The following is a 23,748-nucleotide window of genomic DNA, read 5'->3' as shown; positions in this document are numbered from 1 at the left end:
GTGATTGTGTGATTGTGATTGTGTGATTGTGATTGTGTGATTGTGATTGTGTGATTGTGATTGTGTGATTGTGATTGTGTGATTGTGATTGTGTGATTGTGATTGTGTGATTGTGATTGTGTGATTGTGATTGTGTGATTGTGATTGTGTGATTGTGATTGTGTGATTGTGATTGTGTGATTGTGATTGTGTGATTGTGATTGTGTGATTGTGATTGTGTGATTGTGATTGTGTGATTGTGATTGTGTGATTGTGATTGTGTGATTGTGATTGTGTGATTGTGATTGTGTGATTGTGATTGTGTGATTGTGATTGTGTGATTGTGATTGTGTGATTGTGATTGTGTGATTGTGATTGTGTGATTGTGATTGTGTGATTGTGATTGTGTGATTGTGATTGTGTGATGGTGATTGTGTGATGGTGATTGAGTGATTGTGATTGTGTGATTGTGATTGTGTGATTGTGATTGTGTGATTGTGATTGTGTGATTGTGATTGTGTGATTGTGATTGTGTGATTGTGATTGTGTGATTGTGATTGTGTGATTGTGATTGTGTGATTGTGATTGTGTGATTGTGATTGTGTGATTGTGATTGTGTGATTGTGATTGTGTGATTGTGATTGTGTGATTGTGATTGTGTGATTGTGATTGTGTGATGGTGATTGTGTGATCGTCATTGTGTGGCCTTGATTGTGTGATGGTGATTGTGTGATAACGATTGTGTGATTGTGATTGTGTGATCGTGATCGTGTGATCGTGATTGTGTGATCGTGACTGTGTGATCGTGATTGTGATTGTGATTGTGTGATTGTGATTGTGTGACTGTGATTGTGTGATCGTGATAGTGTGATCGTGATTGTGTGATCGTGATTGTGTGATCGTGATTGTGTGATGGTGATTGTGTGATCGTGATTGTGTGATTGTGATTGTGTGATCGTGACTGTGTGATCGTGATTGTGTGATCGTGATCGTGTGATCGCGACTGTGTGTTTGTGGTTGTGTGAACGTGATTGTGTGATCGTGATTGTGTGAGCGTGATTGTGTGATCGTGATTGTGTGGTCGTGATTGTGTGATGGTGATTGTGTGATCGTCATTCTGTGACCTTGATTGTGTGATTGTGATTGTGTGATGGTGATTGTGTGATCGTGATTGTGTGATCGTGATTGTGTGATCGTGATTGTGTGATGGTGATTGTGTGATCGTGATTGTGTGATCGTGATTATGTGATCGTGATTGTGTGATCGTGATTGTGTGATTGTGATTGTGTGATCGTGACTGTGTGATCGTGATTGTGTGATCGTGATCGAGTGATCGCGACTGTGTGTTTGTTATTGTGTGAACGTGATTGTGTGATCGTGATTGTGTGGTCGAGATTGTGTGATGGTGATTGTGTGATCGTCATTGTGTGGCCTTGATTGTGGGATTGTGATTGTGTGATCGTGATCGTGTGATCCTGATCGTGTGATCGCGACTGTGTGTTTGTGATTGAGTGATCGTGATTGTGTGATCGTGATTGTGTGATCGTGATTGTGTGATCGTGATTGTGTGATAGTGTTTGTGTAATTGTGATTGTGTGATTGTGATAGTGTGATCGTGATTGTGTGATCGTGATTGTGTGACTGTGATTGTGTGATTGTGATTGTGGGATTGTGATTGTGTGATTGTGTGATTGTGATTGTGTGATCGAGATCGTGATTGTGATTGTGTGATTGTGATTGTGTGATTGTGATTGTGTGATTGTGATTGTGTGATTGTGATTGTGTGATTGTGATTGTGTGATTGTGATTGTGTGATTGTGATTGTGTGATTGTGATTGTGTGATTGTGATTGTGTGATTGTGATTGTGTGATTGTGATTGTGTGATTGTGATTGTGTGATTGTGATTGTGTGATTGTGATTGTGTGATTGTGATTGTGTGATTGTAATTGTGTGATTGTGATTGTGATTGTGTGATTGTGATTGTGATTGTGTGATTGTGATTGTGTGATTGTGATTGTGTGATCGTGATTGTGTGGTCGAGATTGTGTGATGGTGATTGTGTGATCGTCATTGTGTGGCCTTGATTGTGGGATTGTGATTGTGTGATCGTGATCGTGTGATCCTGATCGTGTGATCGCGACTGTGTGTTTGTGATTGAGTGATCGTGATTGTGTGATCGTGATTGTGTGATCGTGATTGTGTGATCGTGATTGTGTGATAGTGTTTGTGTAATTGTGATTGTGTGATTGTGATAGTGTGATCGTGATTGTGTGATCGTGATTGTGTGACTGTGATTGTGTGATTGTGATTGTGGGATTGTGATTGTGTGATTGTGTGATTGTGATTGTGTGATCGAGATCGTGATTGTGATTGTGTGATTGTGATTGTGTGATTGTGATTGTGTGATTGTGATTGTGTGATTGTGATTGTGTGATTGTGATTGTGTGATTGTGATTGTGTGATTGTGATTGTGTGATTGTGATTGTGTGATTGTGATTGTGTGATTGTGATTGTGTGATTGTGATTGTGTGATTGTGATTGTGTGATTGTGATTGTGTGATTGTGATTGTGTGATTGTGATTGTGTGATTGTAATTGTGTGATTGTGATTGTGATTGTGTGATTGTGATTGTGATTGTGTGATTGTGATTGTGTGATTGTGATTGTGTGATTGTGATTGTGTGATTGTGATTGTGTGATTGTGATTGTGTGATTGTGATTGTGTGATTGTGATTGTGTGATTGTGATTGTGTGATTGTGATTGTGTGATTGTGATTGTGTGATTGTGATTGTGTGATTGTGATTGTGTGATTGTGATTGTGTGATTGTGATTGTGTGATTGTGATTGTGTGATTGTGATTGTGTGATTGTGATTGTGTGATTGTGATTGTGTGATTGTGATTGTGTGATTGTGATTGTGTGATTGTGATTGTGTGATTGTGATTGTGTGATTGTGATTGTGTGATTGTGATTGTGTGATTGTGATTGTGTGATTGTGATTGTGTGATTGTGATTGTGTGATTGTGATTGTGTGATTGTGATTGTGTGATTGTGATTGTGTGATTGTGATTGTGTGATTGTGATTGTGTGATTGTGATTGTGTGATTGTGATTGTGTGATTGTGATTGTGTGATTGTGATTGTGTGATTGTGATTGTGTGATTGTGATTGTGTGATTGTGATTGTGTGATTGTGATTGTGTGATTGTGATTGTGTGATTGTGATTGTGTGATTGTGATTGTGTGATTGTGATTGTGTGATTGTGATTGTGTGATTGTGATTGTGTGATTGTGATTGTGTGATTGTGATTGTGTGATTGTGATTGTGTGATTGTGATTGTGTGATTGTGATTGTGTGATTGTGATTGTGTGATTGTGATTGTGTGATTGTGATTGTGTGATTGTGATTGTGTGATTGTGATTGTGTGATTGTGATTGTGTGATTGTGATTGTGTGATTGTGATTGTGTGATTGTGATTGTGTGATTGTGATTGTGTGATTGTGATTGTGTGATTGTGATTGTGTGATTGTGATTGTGTGATTGTGATTGTGTGATTGTGATTGTGTGATTGTGATTGTGTGATTGTGATTGTGTGATTGTGATTGTGTGATTGTGATTGTGTGATTGTGATTGTGTGATTGTGATTGTGTGATTGTGATTGTGTGATTGTGATTGTGTGATTGTGATTGTGTGATTGTGATTGTGTGATTGTGATTGTGTGATTGTGATTGTGTGATTGTGATTGTGTGATTGTGATTGTGTGATTGTGATTGTGTGATTGTGATTGTGTGATTGTGATTGTGTGATGGTGATTGTGTGATGGTGATTGAGTGATTGTGATTGTGTGATTGTGATTGTGTGATTGTGATTGTGTGATTGTGATTGTGTGATTGTGATTGTGTGATTGTGATTGTGTGATTGTGATTGTGTGATTGTGATTGTGTGATTGTGATTGTGTGATTGTGATTGTGTGATTGTGATTGTGTGATTGTGATTGTGTGATTGTGATTGTGTGATTGTGATTGTGTGATTGTGATTGTGTGATTGTGATTGTGTGATGGTGATTGTGTGATCGTCATTGTGTGGCCTTGATTGTGTGATGGTGATTGTGTGATAACGATTGTGTGATTGTGATTGTGTGATCGTGATCGTGTGATCGTGATTGTGTGATCGTGACTGTGTGATCGTGATTGTGATTGTGATTGTGTGATTGTGATTGTGTGACTGTGATTGTGTGATCGTGATAGTGTGATCGTGATTGTGTGATCGTGATTGTGTGATCGTGATTGTGTGATGGTGATTGTGTGATCGTGATTGTGTGATTGTGATTGTGTGATCGTGACTGTGTGATCGTGATTGTGTGATCGTGATCGTGTGATCGCGACTGTGTGTTTGTGGTTGTGTGAACGTGATTGTGTGATCGTGATTGTGTGAGCGTGATTGTGTGATCGTGATTGTGTGGTCGTGATTGTGTGATGGTGATTGTGTGATCGTCATTCTGTGACCTTGATTGTGTGATTGTGATTGTGTGATGGTGATTGTGTGATCGTGATTGTGTGATCGTGATTGTGTGATCGTGATTGTGTGATGGTGATTGTGTGATCGTGATTGTGTGATCGTGATTATGTGATCGTGATTGTGTGATCGTGATTGTGTGATTGTGATTGTGTGATCGTGACTGTGTGATCGTGATTGTGTGATCGTGATCGAGTGATCGCGACTGTGTGTTTGTTATTGTGTGAACGTGATTGTGTGATCGTGATTGTGTGGTCGAGATTGTGTGATGGTGATTGTGTGATCGTCATTGTGTGGCCTTGATTGTGGGATTGTGATTGTGTGATCGTGATCGTGTGATCCTGATCGTGTGATCGCGACTGTGTGTTTGTGATTGAGTGATCGTGATTGTGTGATCGTGATTGTGTGATCGTGATTGTGTGTTTGTGATTGTCTGATTGTGATTGTGATTGTGTGACTGTGTGATTGTGATTTTGTGATAGTGATTGTGTGATCGTGATTGTGTGATCGTGATTGTGTGACCGTGATTGTGTGATCGTGATAGTGTGATCGTGATTGTGTGATCGTGATTGTGTGATCGTGATTGTGTGATCGTGATTGTGTGATCGTGATTGTGTGATTGTGATTGTGTGATTGGGAGTGTGTGATCGTGATTGTGTGACTGTGATTGTGTGATCGTGATTGTGTGATCGTGATTGTGTGATCGTGTTTGTGTGATCGTGATTGTGTGATCGTAATTGTGTGAACGTGATTGTGTGATCGTGATTGTGTGATCGTGATTGTGTGATCCTGATTGTGTGATCGTGATTGTGTGATCGTGATTGTGTGATGTGATTGTGTGATTGTGATTGTGATTGTGATTGTGATTGTGATTGTGATTGTGATTGTGATTGTGATTGTGATTGTGATTGTGATTGTGATTGTGATTGTGATTGTGATTGTGATTGTGATTGTGATTGTGATTGTGATTGTGATTGTGATTGTGATTGTGATTGTGATTGTGATTGTGATTGTGATTGTGATTGTGATTGTGATTGTGATTGTGATTGTGATTGTGATTGTGATTGTGATTGTGATTGTGATTGTGATTGTGATTGTGATTGTGATTGTGATTGTGATTGTGATTGTGATTGTGATTGTGATTGTGATTGTGATTGTGATTGTGATTGTGATTGTGATTGTGATTGTGATTGTGATTGTGATTGTGATTGTGATTGTGATTGTGATTGCGATTGCGATTGTGATTGTGATTGCGTGACTGTGTGATTGTGATTCTGTGATCGTGATTGTGATTGTGATTGTGATTGTGATTGTGTGACTGTGTGATTGTGATATTGTGATCGTGATTGTGTGATCGTGATTGTGCGATCGTGATTGTGTGATAGCGATTGTGTGATAGCGATTGTGTGATCGTGGTTGTGTGATCGTGATTGTGTGATCGTGATTGTGTGATCGTGATTGTGTGATCGTGATTGTGTGATTGTGATTGTGTGATCATGATCGTGTGATCGTGATCGTGTGGTCGTGACTGTGTGATCGTGATTGTGATTGTGATTGTGTGATTGTGATTGTGTGACTGTGATTGTGTGATCGTGATAGTCTGATCGTGATTGTGTGATCGTGATTGTGTGATCGTGATTGTGTGATGGTGATTGTGTGATGGTGATTGTGTGATCGTGATTGTGTGATTGTGATTGTGTGATAACGATTGTGTGATAGCGATTGTGTGATCGTGATTGTGTGATCGTGATTGTGTGAACGTGATTGTGTGATCGTGATTGTGTGATGGTGAGTGTGTGATGGTGATTGTGTGATCGTGATTGTGTGATTGTGATTGTGTGATTGTGATTATGTGATTGTGATTGTGTGATCGTGATCGTGTGATCGTGACTGTGCGATCGTGATTGTGTGATCGTGATTGTGGGATTGTGACTGTGTGACTGCGTGATTGTGATTGTGTGATTGTGATTGTGTGATTGTGATTGTGTGATTGTGATTGTGTGATTGTGATTGTGTGATTGTGATTGTGTGATTGTGATTGTGTGATTGTGATTGTGTGATTGTGATTGTGTGATTGTGATTGTGTGATTGTGATTGTGTGATTGTGATTGTGTGATTGTGATTGTGATTGTGTGACTGCGTGATTGTGATTGTGTGATTGTGATTGTGTGACTGTGATTGTGTGATTGTGATTGTGGGATTGTGATTGTGTGATTGTGTGATTGTGATTGTGATTGTGATTGTGATTGTGATAGTGTGACTGCGTGATTGTGATTGTGTGATCGTGATTGTGTGATTGTGATTGTGTGATTGTGATTGTGTGATCGTGATTGTGTGATTGTGATCGTGTGGTCGTGACTGTGTGATCGTGATTGTGATTGTGATTGTGTGATTGTGATTGTGTGACTGTGATTGTGTGATCGTGATAGTCTGATCGTGATTGTGTGATCGTGATTGTGTGATCGTGATTGTGTGATGGTGATTGTGTGATGGTGATTCTGTGATCGTGATTGTGTGATTGTGATTGTGTGATAGCGATTGTGTGATAGCGATTGTGTGATCGTGATTGTGTGATCGTGATTGTGCGATCGTGTTCGTGTGATCGTGATCGTGTGATCGTGACTGTGTGATCGTGATTGTGATTGTGATTGTGTGATTGTGATTGTGTGACTGTGATTGTGTGATCGTGATAGTGTGATCGTGATTGTGTGATGGTGATTGTGTGATCGTGATTGTGTGATGGTGAGTGTGTGATGGTGATTGTGTGATCGTGATTGTGTGATTGTGATTGTGTGATTGTGATTGTGTGATTGTGATTGTGTGATCGTGATCGTGTGATCGTGACTGTGCGATCGTGATTGTGTGATCGTGATTGTGGGATTGTGACTGTGTGACTGCGTGATTGTGATTGTGTGATCGTGATTGTGTGATTGTGACTGTGTGATCGTGATTGTGTGATCGTGATCGTGTGATCGCGACTGTCTGTTTGTGATTGTGTGATTGTGATTGTGTGATCGTGATTGTGTGATCGTGATTGTGTGATTGTGATTGTGTGATCGTGATTGTGTGATGGTGATTGTGTGATCGTCATTGTGTGACCTTGATTGTGTGATCGTGATTGTGTGATGGTGATTGTGTGATGGTGATTGTGTGATCGTGATTGTGTGATTGTGATTGTGTGATTGTGATTGTGTGATCGTGATCGTGTGATCGTGACTGTGCGATCGTGATTGTGTGATCGTGATTGTGGGATTGTGACTGTGTGATTGTGTGACTGTGATTGTGTGATTGTGATTGTGGGATTGTGATTGTGTGATTGTGTGATTGTGTGATTGTGATTGTGATTGTGATTGTGATTGTGATTGTGATCGTGTGACTGCGTGATCGTGATTGTGTGATCGTGATTGTGTGATCGTGATTGTGTGATCGTGATTGTGTGATCGTGATTGTGTGATCGTGATTGTGTGACCGTGATTGTGTGATCGTGATGGTGTGATCGTGATTGTGTGATCGTGATTGTGTGATCGTGGTTGTGTGATCGTGATTGTGTGATCTTGATTGTGATTGTGATTGTGTGATCGTGATTGTGATTGTGATTGTGATTGTGATTGTGATTGTGATTGTGATTGTGATTGTGATTGTGATTGTGATTGTGATTGTGATTGTGATTGTGATTGTGATTGTGATTGTGATTGTGATTGTGATTGTGATTGTGATTGTGATTGTGATTGTGATTGTGATTGTGATTGTGATTGTGATTGTGATTGTGATTGTGATTGTGATTGTGATTGTGATTGTGATTGTGATTGTGATTGTGTGACTGTGTGATTGTGATTGTGTGATCATGATTGTGATTGTGATTGTGATTGTGATTGTTATTGTGATTGTGATTGTGTAACTGTGTGATTGCGACATTGTGATCGTGATTGTGTGATCGCGATTGTGTGATCGTGATTGTGTGGTCGTGATTGTGTGATGGTGATGGTGTGATCGTCATTGTGTGACCTTGATTGTGTGATTGTGATTGTGTGATCGTGATCGTGTGATCGTGATCGTGTGATCGCGACTGTGTGTTTGTGATTGTGTGATCGTGATTGTGTGATCGTGATTGTGTGTTTGTGATTGTCTGATTGTGATTGTGATTGTGTGTCTCTGTGATTGTGATTTTGTGATAGTGATTGTGTGATCGTGATTGTGTGTTCGTGATTGTGTGACCGTGGTTGTGTGATCGTGATAGTGTGATCGTGATTGTGTGATCGTGATTGTGTGATCGTGATTGTATGATCGTGATTGTGTGATCGTGATTGTGTGATCGTGATTGTGTGATTGTGATTGTGTGATTGGGAGTGTGTGATCGTGATTGTGTGACTGTGATTGTGTGATCGTGATTGTGTGATCGTGATTGTGTGATCGTGTTTGTGTGATCGTGATTGTGTGATCGTGATTGTGTGATCGTGATTGTGTGATCGTGATTGTGTGATCGTGATTGTGTGATCGTGATTGTGTGATCGTGATTGTGTGATCGTGATTGTGTGATCGTGATTGTGTGATCGTGATTGTGTGATGTGATTGTGTGATTCTGATTGTGATTGTGATTGTGATTGTGATTGTGATTGTGATTGTGATTGTGATTGTGATTGTGATTGTGATTGTGATTGTGATTGTGATTGTGATTGTGATTGTGATTGTGATTGTGAGTGTGATTGTGATTGTGATTGTGATTGTGATTGTGATTGTGATTGTGATTGTGATTGTGATTGCGATTGTGATTGTGATTGTGATTGTGTGACTGTGTGATTGTGATTCTGTGATCGTGATTGTGATTGTGATTGTGATTGTGATTGTGATTGTGTGACTGTGTGATTGTGATATTGTGATCGTGATTGTGTGATCGTGATTGTGTGATCGTGATTGTGTGATAGCGATTGTGTGATAGCGATTGTGTGATCGTGGTTGTGTGATCGTGATTGTGTGATCGTGATTGTGTGATCGTGATTGTGTGATCGTGATTGTGTGATTGTGATTGTGTGATCATGATCGTGTGATCGTGACCGTGTGGTCGTGACTGTGTGATCGTGATTGTGATTGTGATTGTGTGATTGTGATTGTGTGACTGTGATTGTGTGATCGTGATAGTCTGATCGTGATTGTGTGATCGTGATTGTGTGATCGTGATTGTGTGATGGCGATTGTGTGATGGTGATTCTGTGATCGTGATTGTGTGATTGTGATTGTGTGATAGCGATTGTGTGATAGCGATTGTGTGATCGTGATTGTGTGATCGTGATTGTGTGATCGTGATCGTGTGATCGTGATCGTGTGATCGTGACTGTGTGATCGTGATTGTGATTGTGATTGTGTGATTGTGATTGTGTGACTGTGATTGTGTGATCGTGATAGTGTGATCGTGATTGTGTGATCGTGATTGTGTGATCGTGATTGTGTGATGGTGAGTGTGTGATGGTGATTGTGTGATCGTGATTGTGTGATTGTGATTGTGTGATTGTGATTGTGTGATTGTGATTGTGTGATCGTGATCGTGTGATCGTGACTGTGCGATCGTGATTGTGTGATCGTGATTGTGGGATTGTGACTGTGTGACTGCGTGATTGTGATTGTGTGATCGTGATTGTGTGATTGTGATTGTGTGATTGTGATTGTGTGATCGTGATTGTGTGATTGTGATTGTGTGATCATGATCGTGTGATCGTGACCGTGTGGTCGTGACTGTGTGATCGTGATTGTGATTGTGATTGTGTGATTGTGATTGTGTGACTGTGATTGTGTGATCGTGATAGTCTGATCGTGATTGTGTGATCGTGATTGTGTGATCGTGATTGTGTGATGGCGATTGTGTGATGGTGATTCTGTGATCGTGATTGTGTGATTGTGATTGTGTGATAGCGATTGTGTGATAGCGATTGTGTGATCGTGATTGTGTGATCGTGATTGTGTGATCGTGATCGTGTGATCGTGATCGTGTGATCGTGACTGTGTGATCGTGATTGTGATTGTGATTGTGTGATTGTGATTGTGTGACTGTGATTGTGTGATCGTGATAGTGTGATCGTGATTGTGTGATCGTGATTGTGTGATCGTGATTGTGTGATGGTGATTGTGTGATTGTGATTGTGTGATCGAGATCGTGATTGTGATTGTGTGATTGTGATTGTGTGATTGTGATTGTGTGATTGTGATTGTGTGATTGTGATTGTGTGATTGTGATTGTGTGATTGTGATTGTGTGATTGTGATTGTGTGATTGTGATTGTGTGATTGTGATTGTGTGATTGTGATTGTGTGATTGTGATTGTGTGATTGTGATTGTGTGGTTGTGATTGTGTGATTGTGATTGTGTGATTGTGATTGTGTGATTGTGATTGTGTGATTGTGATTGTGTGATTGTGATTGTGTGATTGTGATTGTGTGATTGTGGTTGTGTGATTGTGATTGTGTGATTGTGATTGTGTGATTGTGATTGTGTGATTGTGATTGTGTGATTGTGATTGTGTGATTGTGATTGTGTGATTGTGATTGTGTGATTGTGATTGTGTGATTGTGATTGTGTGATTGTGATTGTGTGATTGTGATTGTGTGATTGTGATTGTGTGATTGTGATTGTGTGATTGTGATTGTGTGATCGTGATCGTGTGATCGTGACTGTGCGATCGTGATTGTGTGATCGTGATTGTGGGATTGTGACTGTGTGACTGCGTGATTGTGATTGTGTGATCGTGATTGCGTGATTGTGATTGTGTGATTGTGATTGTGTGATTGTGATTGTGTGATGGTGATTGTGTGATCGTCATTGTGTGGCCTTGATTGTTTGATGGTGATTGTGTGATCGTGATTGTGTGATAACGATTGTGTGATTGTGATTGTGTGATCGTGATCGTGTGATCGTGATTGTGTGATCGTGACTGTGTGATCGTGATTGTGTTTGTGATTGTGTGATTGTGATTGTGTGACTGTGATTGTGTGATCGTGATAGTGTGATCGTGATTGTGTGATCGTGATTGTGTGATCGTGATTGTGTGATGGTGATTGTGTGATCGTGATTGTGTGATTGTGATTGTGTGATCGTGACTGTGTGATCGTGATTGTGTGATCGTGATCGTGTGATCGCGACTGTGTGTTTGTGATTGTGTGATCGTGACTGTGTGATCGTGATTGTGATTGTGACTGTGTGATTGTGATTGTGTGACTGTGATTGTGTGATCGTGATAGTGTGATCGTGATTGTGTGATCGTGATTGTGTGATCGTGATTGTGTGATGGTGATTGTGTGATCGTGATTGTGTGATCGTGATTGTGTGATCGTGATTGTGTGATGGTGATTGTGTGATCGTGATTGTGTGATCGTGATTATGTGATCGTGATTGTGTGATCGTGATTGTGTGATTGTGATTGTGTGATCGTGACTGTGTGATCGTGATTGTGTGATCGTGATCGAGTGATCGCGACTGTGTGTTCGTTATTGTGTGAACGTGATTGTGTGATCGTGATTGTGTGATCGTGATTGTGTGGTCGAGATTGTGTGATGGTGATTGTGTGATCGTCATTGTGTGGCCTTGATTGTGGGATTGTGATTGTGTGATCGTGATTGTGGGATTGTGACTGTGTGATTGTGTGATGGTGATTGTGTGACTGTGATTGTGTGATCGTGATTGTGTGATTGTGACTGTGTGATTGTGTGATTGTGTGATTGTGTGATTGTGTGATAGTGATTGTGTGATCGTGATTGTGTGATCGTGATTGTGTGATCGTGTTTGTGTAATTGTGATTGTGTGATTGTGATTGTGTGACTGTGATTGTGTGACTGTGATTGTGTGATTGTGATTGTGTGATTGTGATTGTGTGATTGTGATTGTGTGACTGTGATTGTGTGATTGTGATTGTGGGATTGTGATTGTGTGATCGAGATCGTGATTGTGATTGAGTGATAGTGATTGTGTGATTGTGATTGTGTGATTGTGATTGTGTGATTGTGATTGTGTGATTGTGATTGTGTGATTGTGATTGTGTGATTGTGATTGTGTGATTGTGATTGTGTGATTGTGATTGTGTGATTGTGATTGTGTGATGGTGATTGTGTGATCGTCGTTGTGTGGCCTTGATTGTGTGATGGTGATTGTGTGATGGTGACTGTGTGATCGTGATTGTGTGATCGTGATTGTGGGATTGTGATTGTGATTGTGATTGTGTGATTGTGATTGTGTGATTGTGATTGTGTGATTGCGATTTTGTGATTGTGATTGTGTGATTGTGATTGTGTGATGGTGATTGTGTGATCGTCGTTGTGTGGCCTTGATTGTGTGATGGTGATTGTGTGATGGTGACTGTGTGATCGTGATTGTGTGATCGTGATTGTGGGATTGTGATTGTGATTGTGATTGTGTGATTGTGATTGTGTGATTGTGATTGTGTGATTGCGATTGTGTGATTGTGATTGTGTGATTGTGATTGTGTGATTGTGATTCTGTGATCGTGATTGTGATTGTGATTGTGATTGTGATTGTGATTGTGTGACTGTGTGATTGTGATATTGTGATCGTGATTGTGTGATCGTGATTGTGTGATCGTGATTGTGTGATAGCGATTGTGTGATAGCGATTGTGTGATCGTGGTTGTGTGATCGTGATTGTGTGATCGTGATTGTGTGATCGTGATTGTGTGATCGTGATTGTGTGATTGTGATTGTGTGATCATGATCGTGTGATCGTGACCGTGTGGTCGTGACTGTGTGATCGTGATTGTGATTGTGATTGTGTGATTGTGATTGTGTGACTGTGATTGTGTGATCGTGATAGTCTGATCGTGATTGTGTGATCGTGATTGTGTGATCGTGATTGTGTGATGGTGATTGTGTGATGGTGATTCTGTGATCGTGATTGTGTGATTGTGATTGTGTGATAGCGATTGTGTGATAGCGATTGTGTGATCGTGATTGTGTGATCGTGATTGTGTGATCGTGATCGTGTGATCGTGATCGTGTGATCGTGACTGTGTGATCGTGATTGTGATTGTGATTGTGTGATTGTGATTGTGTGACTGTGATTGTGTGATCGTGATAGTGTGATCGTGATTGTGTGATCGTGATTGTGTGATCGTGATTGTGTGATGGTGAGTGTGTGATGGTGATTGTGTGATCGTGATTGTGTGATTGTGATTGTGTGATTGTGATTGTGTGATTGTGATTGTGTGATCGTGATCGTGTGATCGTGACTGTGCGATCGTGATTGTGTGATCGTGATTGTGGGATTGTGACTGTGTGACTGCGTGATTGTGATTGTGTGATCGTGATTGTGTGATTGTGATTGTGTGATTGTGATTGTGTGATCGTGATTGTGGGATTGTGACTGTGTGATTGTGTGATTGTGTGATCGTGATTGTGTGATCGCGATTGTGTGATCGTGTTTGTGTAATTGTGATTGTGTGATTGTGATTGTGTGACTGTGATTGTGTGACTGTGATTGTGTGATTGTGATTGTGTGATTGTGATTGCGTGATCGTGACTGTGCGATCGTGATTGTGTGATCGTGATTGTGGGATTGTGACTGTGTGATTGTGTGATTGTGATTGTGTGACTGTGATTGTGTGATTGTGATTGTGGGATTGTGATTGTGTGATTGTGTGATTGTGATTGTGATTGGGATTGTGATTGTGATAGTGTGACTGCGTGATTGTGATTGTGTGATCGTGATTGTGTGATTGTGATTGTGTGATTGTGATTGTGTGATCGTGATTGTGTGATTGTGACTGTGTGATTGTGTGATTGTGTGATTGTGTGATTGTGTGATAGTGATTGTGTGATCGTGATTGTGTGATCGTGATTGTGTGATAGTGTTTGTGTAATTGTGATTGTGTGATTGTGATTGTGTGACTGTGATTGTGTGACTGTGATTGTGTGATTGTGATTGTGTGATTGTGATTGTGTGATTGTGATTGTGTGACTGTGATTGTGTGATTGTGATTGTGTGATTGTGTGATTGTGATTGTGTGATCGAGATCGTGATTGTGATTGTGTGATTGTGATTGTGTGATTGTGATTGTGTGATTGTGATTGTGTGATTGTGATTGTGTGATTGTGATTGTGTGATTGTGATTGTGTGATTGTGATTGTGTGATTGTGATTGTGTGATTGTGATTGTGTGATTGTGATTGTGTGATTGTGATTGTGTGATTGTGATTGTGTGATTGTGATTGTGTGGTTGTGATTGTGTGATTGTGATTGTGTGATTGTGATTGTGTGATTGTGATTGTGTGATTGTGATTGTGTGATTGTGATTGTGTGATGGTGACTGTGTGATCGTGATTGTGTGATCGTGATTGTGGGATTGTGATTGTGATTGTGATTGTGTGATTGTGATTGTGTGATTGTGATTGTGTGATTGCGATTGTGTGATTGTGATTGTGTGATTGTGATTGTGTGATTGTGATTCTGTGATCGTGATTGTGATCGTGATTGTGATTGTGATTGTGATTGTGTGACTGTGTGATTGTGATATTGTGATCGTGATTGTGTGATCGTGATTGTGTGATCGTGATTGTGTGATAGCGATTGTGTGATAGCGATTGTGTGATCGTGGTTGTGTGATCGTGATTGTGTGATCGTGATTGTGTGATCGTGATTGTGTGATCGTGATTGTGTGATTGTGATTGTGTGATCATGATCGTGTGATCGTGACCGTGTGGTCGTGACTGTGTGATCGTGATTGTGATTGTGATTGTGTGATTGTGATTGTGTGACTGTGATTGTGTGATCGTGATAGTCTGATCGTGATTGTGTGATCGTGATTGTGTGATCGTGATTGTGTGATGGTGATTGTGTGATGGTGATTCTGTGATCGTGATTGTGTGATTGTGATTGTGTGATAGCGATTGTGTGATAGCGATTGTGTGATCGTGATTGTGTGATCGTGATTGTGTGATCGTGATCGTGTGATCGTGATCGTGTGATCGTGACTGTGTGATCGTGATTGTGATTGTGATTGTGTGATTGTGATTGTGTGATTGTGATTGTGTGATCGTGATTGTGTGATTGTGACTGTGTGATTGTGTGATTGTGTGATTGTGTGATAGTGATTGTGTGATCGTGATTGTGTGATCGTGATTGTGTGATAGTGTTTGTGTAATTGTGATTGTGTGATTGTGATTGTGTGACTGTGATTGTGTGACTGTGATTGTGTGATTGTGATTGTGTGATTGTGATTGTGTGATTGTGATTGTGTGACTGTGATTGTGTGATTGTGATTGTGGGATTGTGATTGTGTGATTGTGTGATTGTGATTGTGTGATCGAGATCGTGATTGTGATTGTGTGATTGTGATTGTGTGATTGTGATTGTGTGATTGTGATTGTGTGATTGTGATTGTGTGATTGTGATTGTGTGATTGTGATTGTGTGATTGTGATTGTGTGATTGTGATTGTGTGATTGTGATTGTGTGATTGTGATTGTGTGATTGTGATTGTGTGATTGTGATTGTGTGGTTGTGATTGTGTGATTGTGATTGTGTGATTGTGATTGTGTGATTGTGATTGTGTGATTGTGATTGTGTGATCGTGATAGTGTGATCGTGATTGTGTGATCGTGATTGTGTGATCGTGATTGTGTGATGGTGAGTGTGTGATGGTGATTGTGTGATCGTGATTGTGTGATTGTGATTGTGTGATTGTGATTGTGTGATTGTGATTGTGTGATCGTGATCGTGTGATCGTGACTGTGCGATCGTGATTGTGTGATCGTGATTGTGGGATTGTGACTGTGTGACTGCGTGATTGTGATTGTGTGATCGTGATTGTGTGATTGTGATTGTGTGATTGTGATTGTGTGATCGTGATTGTGGGATTGTGACTGTGTGATTGTGTGATTGTGTGATCGTGATTGTGTGATCGCGATTGTGTGATCGTGTTTGTGTAATTGTGATTGTGTGATTGTGATTGTGTGACTGTGATTGTGTGACTGTGATTGTGTGATTGTGATTGTGTGATTGTGATTGCGTGATCGTGACTGTGCGATCGTGATTGTGTGATCGTGATTGTGGGATTGTGACTGTGTGATTGTGTGATTGTGATTGTGTGACTGTGATTGTGTGATTGTGATTGTGGGATTGTGATTGTGTGATTGTGTGATTGTGATTGTGATTGGGATTGTGATTGTGATAGTGTGACTGCGTGATTGTGATTGTGTGATCGTGATTGTGTGATTGTGATTGTGTGATTGTGATTGTGTGATCGTGATTGTGTGATTGTGACTGTGTGATTGTGTGATTGTGTGATTGTGTGATTGTGTGATAGTGATTGTGTGATCGTGATTGTGTGATCGTGATTGTGTGATAGTGTTTGTGTAATTGTGATTGTGTGATTGTGATTGTGTGACTGTGATTGTGTGACTGTGATTGTGTGATTGTGATTGTGTGATTGTGATTGTGTGATTGTGATTGTGTGACTGTGATTGTGTGATTGTGATTGTGGGATTGTGATTGTGTGATTGTGTGATTGTGATTGTGTGATCGAGATCGTGATTGTGATTGTGTGATTGTGATTGTGTGATTGTGATTGTGTGATTGTGATTGTGTGATTGTGATTGTGTGATTGTGATTGTGTGATTGTGATTGTGTGATTGTGATTGTGTGATTGTGATTGTGTGATTGTGATTGTGTGATTGTGATTGTGTGATTGTGATTGTGTGATTGTGATTGTGTGATTGTGATTGTGTGATTGTGATTGTGTGATTGTGATTGTGTGATTGTGATTGTGTGATTGTGATTGTGTGGTTGTGATTGTGTGATTGTGATTGTGTGATTGTGATGGTGTGATTGTGATTGTGTGATTGTGATTGTGTGATTGTGATTGTGTGATTGTGATTGTGTGATTGTGATTGTGTGATTGTGATTGTGTGATTGTGATTGTGTGATTGTGATTGTGTGATTGTGATTGTGTGATTGTGATTGTGTGATTGTGATTGTGTGATTGTGATTGTGTGATTGTGATTGTGTGATTGTGATTGTGTGATTGTGATTGTGTGATTGTGATTGTGTGATTGTGATTGTGTGATTGTGATTGTGTGATTGTGATTGTGTGATTGTGATTGTGTGATTGTGATTGTGTGATTGTGATTGTGTGATTGTGATTGTGTGATTGTGATTGTGTGATTGTGATTGTGTGATTGTGATTGTGTGATTGTGATTGTGTGATTGTGATTGTGTGATTGTGATTGTGTGATTGTGATTGTGTGATTGTGATTGTGTGATTGTGATTGTGTGATTGTGATTGTGTGATTGTGATTGTGTGATTGTGATTGTGTGATTGTGATTGTGTGATTGTGATTGTGTGATTGTGATTGTGTGATTGTGATTGTGTGATTGTGATTGTGTGATTGTGATTGTGTGATTGTGATTGTGTGATTGTGATTGTGTGATTGTGATTGTGTGATTGTGATTGTGTGATTGTGATTGTGTGATTGTGATTGTGTGATTGTGATTGTGTGATTGTGATTGTGTGATTGTGATTGTGTGATTGTGATTGTGTGATTGTGATTGTGTGATTGTGATTGTGTGATTGTGATTGTGTGATTGTGATTGTGTGATTGTGATTGTGTGATTGTGATTGTGTGATTGTGATTGTGTGATTGTGATTGTGTGATTGTGATTGTGTGATTGTGATTGTGTGATTGTGATTGTGTGATTGTGATTGTGTGATTGTGATTGTGTGATTGTGATTGTGTGATTGTGATTGTGTGATTGTGATTGTGTGATTGTGATTGTGTGATTGTGATTGTGTGATTGTGATTGTGTGATTGTGATTGTGTGATTGTGATTGTGTGATTGTGATTGTGTGATTGTGATTGTGTGATTGTGATTGTGTGATTGTGATTGTGTGATCGTGACTGTGCGATCGTGATTGTGTGATCGTGATTGTGGGATTGTGACTGTGTGATTGTGTGATTGTGATTGTGTGACTGTGATTGTGTGATTGTGATTGTGGGATTGTGATTGTGTGATTGTGATTGTGTGATTGTGTGATTGTGTGATTGTGATTGTGATTGTGATTGTGATTGTGATTGTGATTGTGATTGTGTGACTGCGTGATTGTGATTGTGTGATCGTGATTGTGTGATTGTGATTGTGTGATTGTGATTGTGTGATCGTGATTGTGTGATTGTGACTGTGTGATTGTGTGATTGTGTGATTGTGTGATAGTGATTGTGTGATCGTGATTGTGTGATCGTGATTGTGTGATCGTGTTTGTGTAATTGTGATTGTGTGATTGTGATTGTGTGACTGTGATTGTGTGACTGTGATTGTGTGATTGTGATTGTGTGATTGTGATTGTGTGATTGTGATTATGTGACTGTGATTGTGTGATTGTGATTGTGGGATTGTGATTGTGTGATTGTGTGATTGTGATTGTGTGATCGAGATCGTGATTGTGATTGAGTGATAGTGATTGTGTGATTGTGATTGTGTGATTGTGATTGTGTGATTGTGATTGTGTGATGCTGATTATGTGATCGTCGTTGCGTGGCCTTGATTGTGTGATGGTGATTGTGTGATGGTGATTGTGTGATCGTGATTGTGTGATCGTGATTGTGGGATTGTGATTGTGATTGTGATTGTGTGATTGTGATTGTGTGATTGTGATTGTGTGATTGTGATTGTGTGATTGTGATTGTGTGATTGTGATTGTGTGATTGTGATTGTGTGATTGTGATTGTGTGATTGTGATTGTGTGATTGTGATTGTGTGATTGTGATTGTGTGATTGTGATTGTGTGATTGTGATTGTGTGATTGTGATTGTGTGATTGTGATTGTGTGATTGTGATTGTGTGATTGTGACAGTGTGATTGTGATTGTGTGATTGTGATTGTGTGATCGTGATTGTGTGATCGTGATTGTGTGATGGTGATTGTGTGATGGTGATTGTGGGATGGTGATTGTGTGATCGTGATTGTGTGATAACGATTGTGTGATTGTGATTGTGTGATCGTGATCGTGTGATCGTGATGGTGTGATCGTGACTGTGTGATCGTGATTGTGGTTGTGATTGTGTGATTGTGATTGTGTGACTGTGATTGTGTGACTGTGATTGTGTGATCGTGATTGTGTGATCGTGATTGTGTGATCGTGATTGTGTGATCGTGATTGTGTGATGGTGATCGTGTGATCGTGATGGTGTGATCGTGACTGTGTGATCGTGATTGTGATTGTGATTGTGTGATTGTGATTGTGTGACTGTGATTGTGTGAACGTGATTGTGTGATTGTGATTGTGTGATCGTGACTGTGTGATCGTGATTGTGTGATCGTGATCGTGTGATCGCGACTGTGTGTTTGTGATTGTGTGATCGTGATTGTGTGATCGTGATTGTGGGATCGTGATTGTGTGATCATGATTGTGTGATCGTGATTGTGTGATTGTGTGATTGTGTGATTGTCTGATTGTGTTATTGTGATTGTGTGATTGCGATTGTGACATTGTGATTGTGTGATTGTGATTGTGTGATTGTGATTGTGTGATCGTGACTGTGTGATCGTGATTGTGTGATCGTGATCGAGTGATCGCGACTGTGTGCTTGTGATTGTGTGAACGTGATTGTGAGATCGTGATTGTGTGATCGTGATTGTGTGGTCGTGATTGTGTGATGGTGATGGTGTGATCGTCATTGTGTGATTGTGATTGTGTGATCGTGATTGTGTGATGGTGATCGTGTGATCGTGATGGTGTGATCGTGACTGTGTGATCGTGATTGTGATTGTGATTGTGTGATTGTGATTGTGTGACTGTGATTGTGTGAACGTGATTGTGTGATGGTGATTGTGTGATCGTGATTGAGTGGTCGAGATTGTGTGATGGTGATTGTGTGATCGTCATTGTGTGACCTTGATTGTGTGATTGTGATTGTGTGATTTTGATTGTGTGATTGTGGTTGTGTGATTGTGATTGTGTGATTGTGATTGTGTGATCGTGATTGTGTGATCGTGATTGTGTGATCGTGATTGTGTGATCGTGATTGTGTGATCGTGATTGTGTGATCGTGATTGTGTGATCGTGATTGTGTGACTGTGTGATTGTCTGATTGTGTTAATGTGATTGTGTGATTGTGATTGTATGATTGTGATTGTGTGATCGTGACTGTGTGGTCGTGATTGTGGGATTGTGACTATGTGATCGTGGTTGTGTGATCGTGATCGTGTGATCGCGACTCTGTGTCTGTGATTGTGTGAACGTGATTGTGTGATCGTGATTGTGTGATCGTGATTGTGTGATCGTGATTGAGTGGTCGTGATTGTGTGATGGTGATTGTGTGATCGTCATTGTGTGACCTTGATTGTGTGATTGTGATTGTGTGATGGTGATTGTGTGATCGTGATTGTGTGATCGTGATTGTGTGATCGTGATTGTGTGATCGTGATTGTGTGATCGCGATAGTGTGATCGTGATTGTGTGATTGTGTGATTGTGTGATTGTCTGATTGTGATATTGAGATTGTGTGATTGCGATTGTGATATTGTGATTGTGTGATTGTGATTGTGTGATCGTGATTGTGTTATCGTGATTGTGTGGTCGTGATTGTGTGATGGTGATGGTGTGATCGTCATTGTGTGACCTTGATTGTGTGATTGTGATTGTGTGATCGTGATCGTGTGATCGTGATCGAGTGATCGCGACTGTGTGTTTGTGATTGTGTGATCGTGATTGTGTGGTCGTGATTGTGTGGTCGTGATTGTGTGATGGTGATGGTGTGATCGTGATAGTGTGATCACGACTGTGTGTTTGTGATTGTGTGATCGTGATTGTGTGATCGTGATTGTGTGGTCGTGATTGTGTGATCGTGATTGCGTGAGCGTGATTGTGTGGTCGTGATTGTGATTGTGATTGTGTGATTGTGATTGTGTGACTGTGATTGTGTGACTGTGATTGTGTGATCGTGATAGTGTAATCGCGACTGTGTGTTTGTGATTGTGTGATCGTGATTGTGTGATCGTGATTGTGTGGTCGTGATTGTGTGATCGTCATTGCGTGAGCGTGATTGTGTGATCGTGATTGTGTGGTCGTGGTTGTGTGATGGTGATTGTGTGATCGTCATTGTGTGACCTTGATTGTGTGATTGTGATTGTGTGATGGTGATTGTGTGATCGTGATTGTGTGATCGTGATTGTGTGATCGTGATTGTGTGATGGTGATTGTATGATCGTGATTGTGTGATCCTGATTGTGTGATCGTGATTGTGTGATCGTGATTGTGCGATTGTGATTGTGTGATCGTGACTGTGTGATCGTGATTGTGTGATCGTGATCGAGTGATCGCGACTGTGTGTTTGTGATTGTGTGAACGTGATTGTGTGATCGTGATTGTGTGATCGTGATTGTGTGGTCGAGATTGTGTGATGGTGATTGTGTGATCGTCATTGTGTGGCCTTGATTGTGTGATTGTGATTGTGTGATCGTGATCGTGTGATCGTGGTCGTGCGATCGTGATCGTGTGATCGCGACTGTGTGTTTGTGATTGTGTGATTGTGATTGAGTGATCGTGATTGTGTGATGGTGATTGTGTGATCGTCATTGTGTGACCTTGATTGTGTGATCGTGATGGTGTGTTCGTGACTGTGTGATCGTGATTGTGATTGTGATTGTGTGATTGTGATTGTGTGACTGTGATTGTGTGATCGTGATAGTGTGATCGCGACTGTGTGTTTGTGATTGTGTGATCGTGATTGTGTGATCGTGATTGTGTGGTCGTGATTGTGTGATCGTGATTGCGTGAGCGTGATTGCGTGATCGTGATTGTATGGTCGTGGTTGTGTGATGGTTATTGTGTGATCGTCATTGTGTGACCTTGATTGTGTGATTGTGATTGTGTGATGGTGATTGTGTGATCGTGATTGTGTGATCGTGATTGTGTGATCGTGATTGTGTGATGGTGATTGTGTGATCGTGATTGTGTGATCGCGATTGTGCGATTGTGATTGTGTGATCGTGACTGTGTGATCGTGATTGTGTGATCGTGATCGAGTGATCGCGACTGTGTGTTTGTGATTGTGTGATTGTGATTGAGTGATCGTGATTGTGTGATCGTGATTGTGTGATTGTGATTGTGTGATCGTGATTGTGTGATGGTGATTGTGTGATCGTCATTGTGTGACCTTGATGGTGTGATTGTGATTGTGTGATTTTGATTGTGTTAATGTGATTGTGTGATTGTGATTGTATGATTGTGATTGTGTGATCATGACTGTGTGGTCGTGATTGTGTGATCGTGATTGTGGGATTGTGACTGTGTGATTGTGTGATTGTGGTTGTGTGATTGTGATTGTGTGATTCTGATTGTGTGATCGTGACTGTGTGATCGTGATGGTGTGATCGTGACTGTGTGATCGTGATTGTGTGATCGTGATCGTGTGATCGCGACTCTGTGTTTGTGATTGTGTGAACGTGATTGTGTGGTCGTGATCGAGTGGTCGGGACTGTGTGTTTGTGATTGTGTGAACGTGATTGTGTGATCGTGATTGTGTGATCGTGATTGTGTGGTCGAGATTGTGTGATGGTGATTGTGTGATCGTCATTGTGTGGCGTTGATTGTGTGATTGTGATTGTGTGATCGTGATCGTGCGATCGTGATCGTGTGATCGTGATCGTGTGATCGCAACTGTGTGTTTGTGATTGTGTGATTGTGATTGAGTGATCGTGATTGTGTGATCGTGATTGTGTGATGGTGATTGTGTGATCGTCATTGTGTGACCTTGATTGTGTGATTGTGATTGTGTGATTTTGATTGTGTGATTGTGATTGTGTGATTGTGATTGTGTGATCGTGATTGTGTGATCGTGATTGTGTGATCGCGATTGTGTGATCGTGATTGTGTGATCGTGATTGTGTGATCGTGATTGTGTGACTGTGTGATTGTCTGATTGTGTTATTGTGATTGTGTGATTGTGATTGTGTGACTGTGATTGTGTGATCGTGATAGTGTGATCGCGACTGTGTGTTTGTGATTGTGTGATCGTGATTGTGTGATCGTGATTGTGTGGTCGAGATTGTGTGATGGTGATTGTGTGATCGTCATTGTGTGGCGTTGATTGTGTGATTGTGATTGTGTGATCGTGATCGTGCGATCGTGATCGTGTGATCGTGATCGAGTGATCGCGACTGTGTGTTTGTGATTGTGTGATTGTGATTGTGTGATCGTGATCGTGCGATCGTGATCGTGTGATCGTGATCGTGTGATCGCAATTGTGTGTTTGTGATTGTGTGATT

Source organism: Megachile rotundata, chromosome 11 (assembly GCF_050947335.1).
Source record: "Megachile rotundata isolate GNS110a chromosome 11, iyMegRotu1, whole genome shotgun sequence".
NCBI classification, from domain to species: domain Eukaryota; kingdom Metazoa; phylum Arthropoda; class Insecta; order Hymenoptera; family Megachilidae; genus Megachile; species Megachile rotundata.
This window is presented reverse-complemented; position numbering follows the sequence as displayed.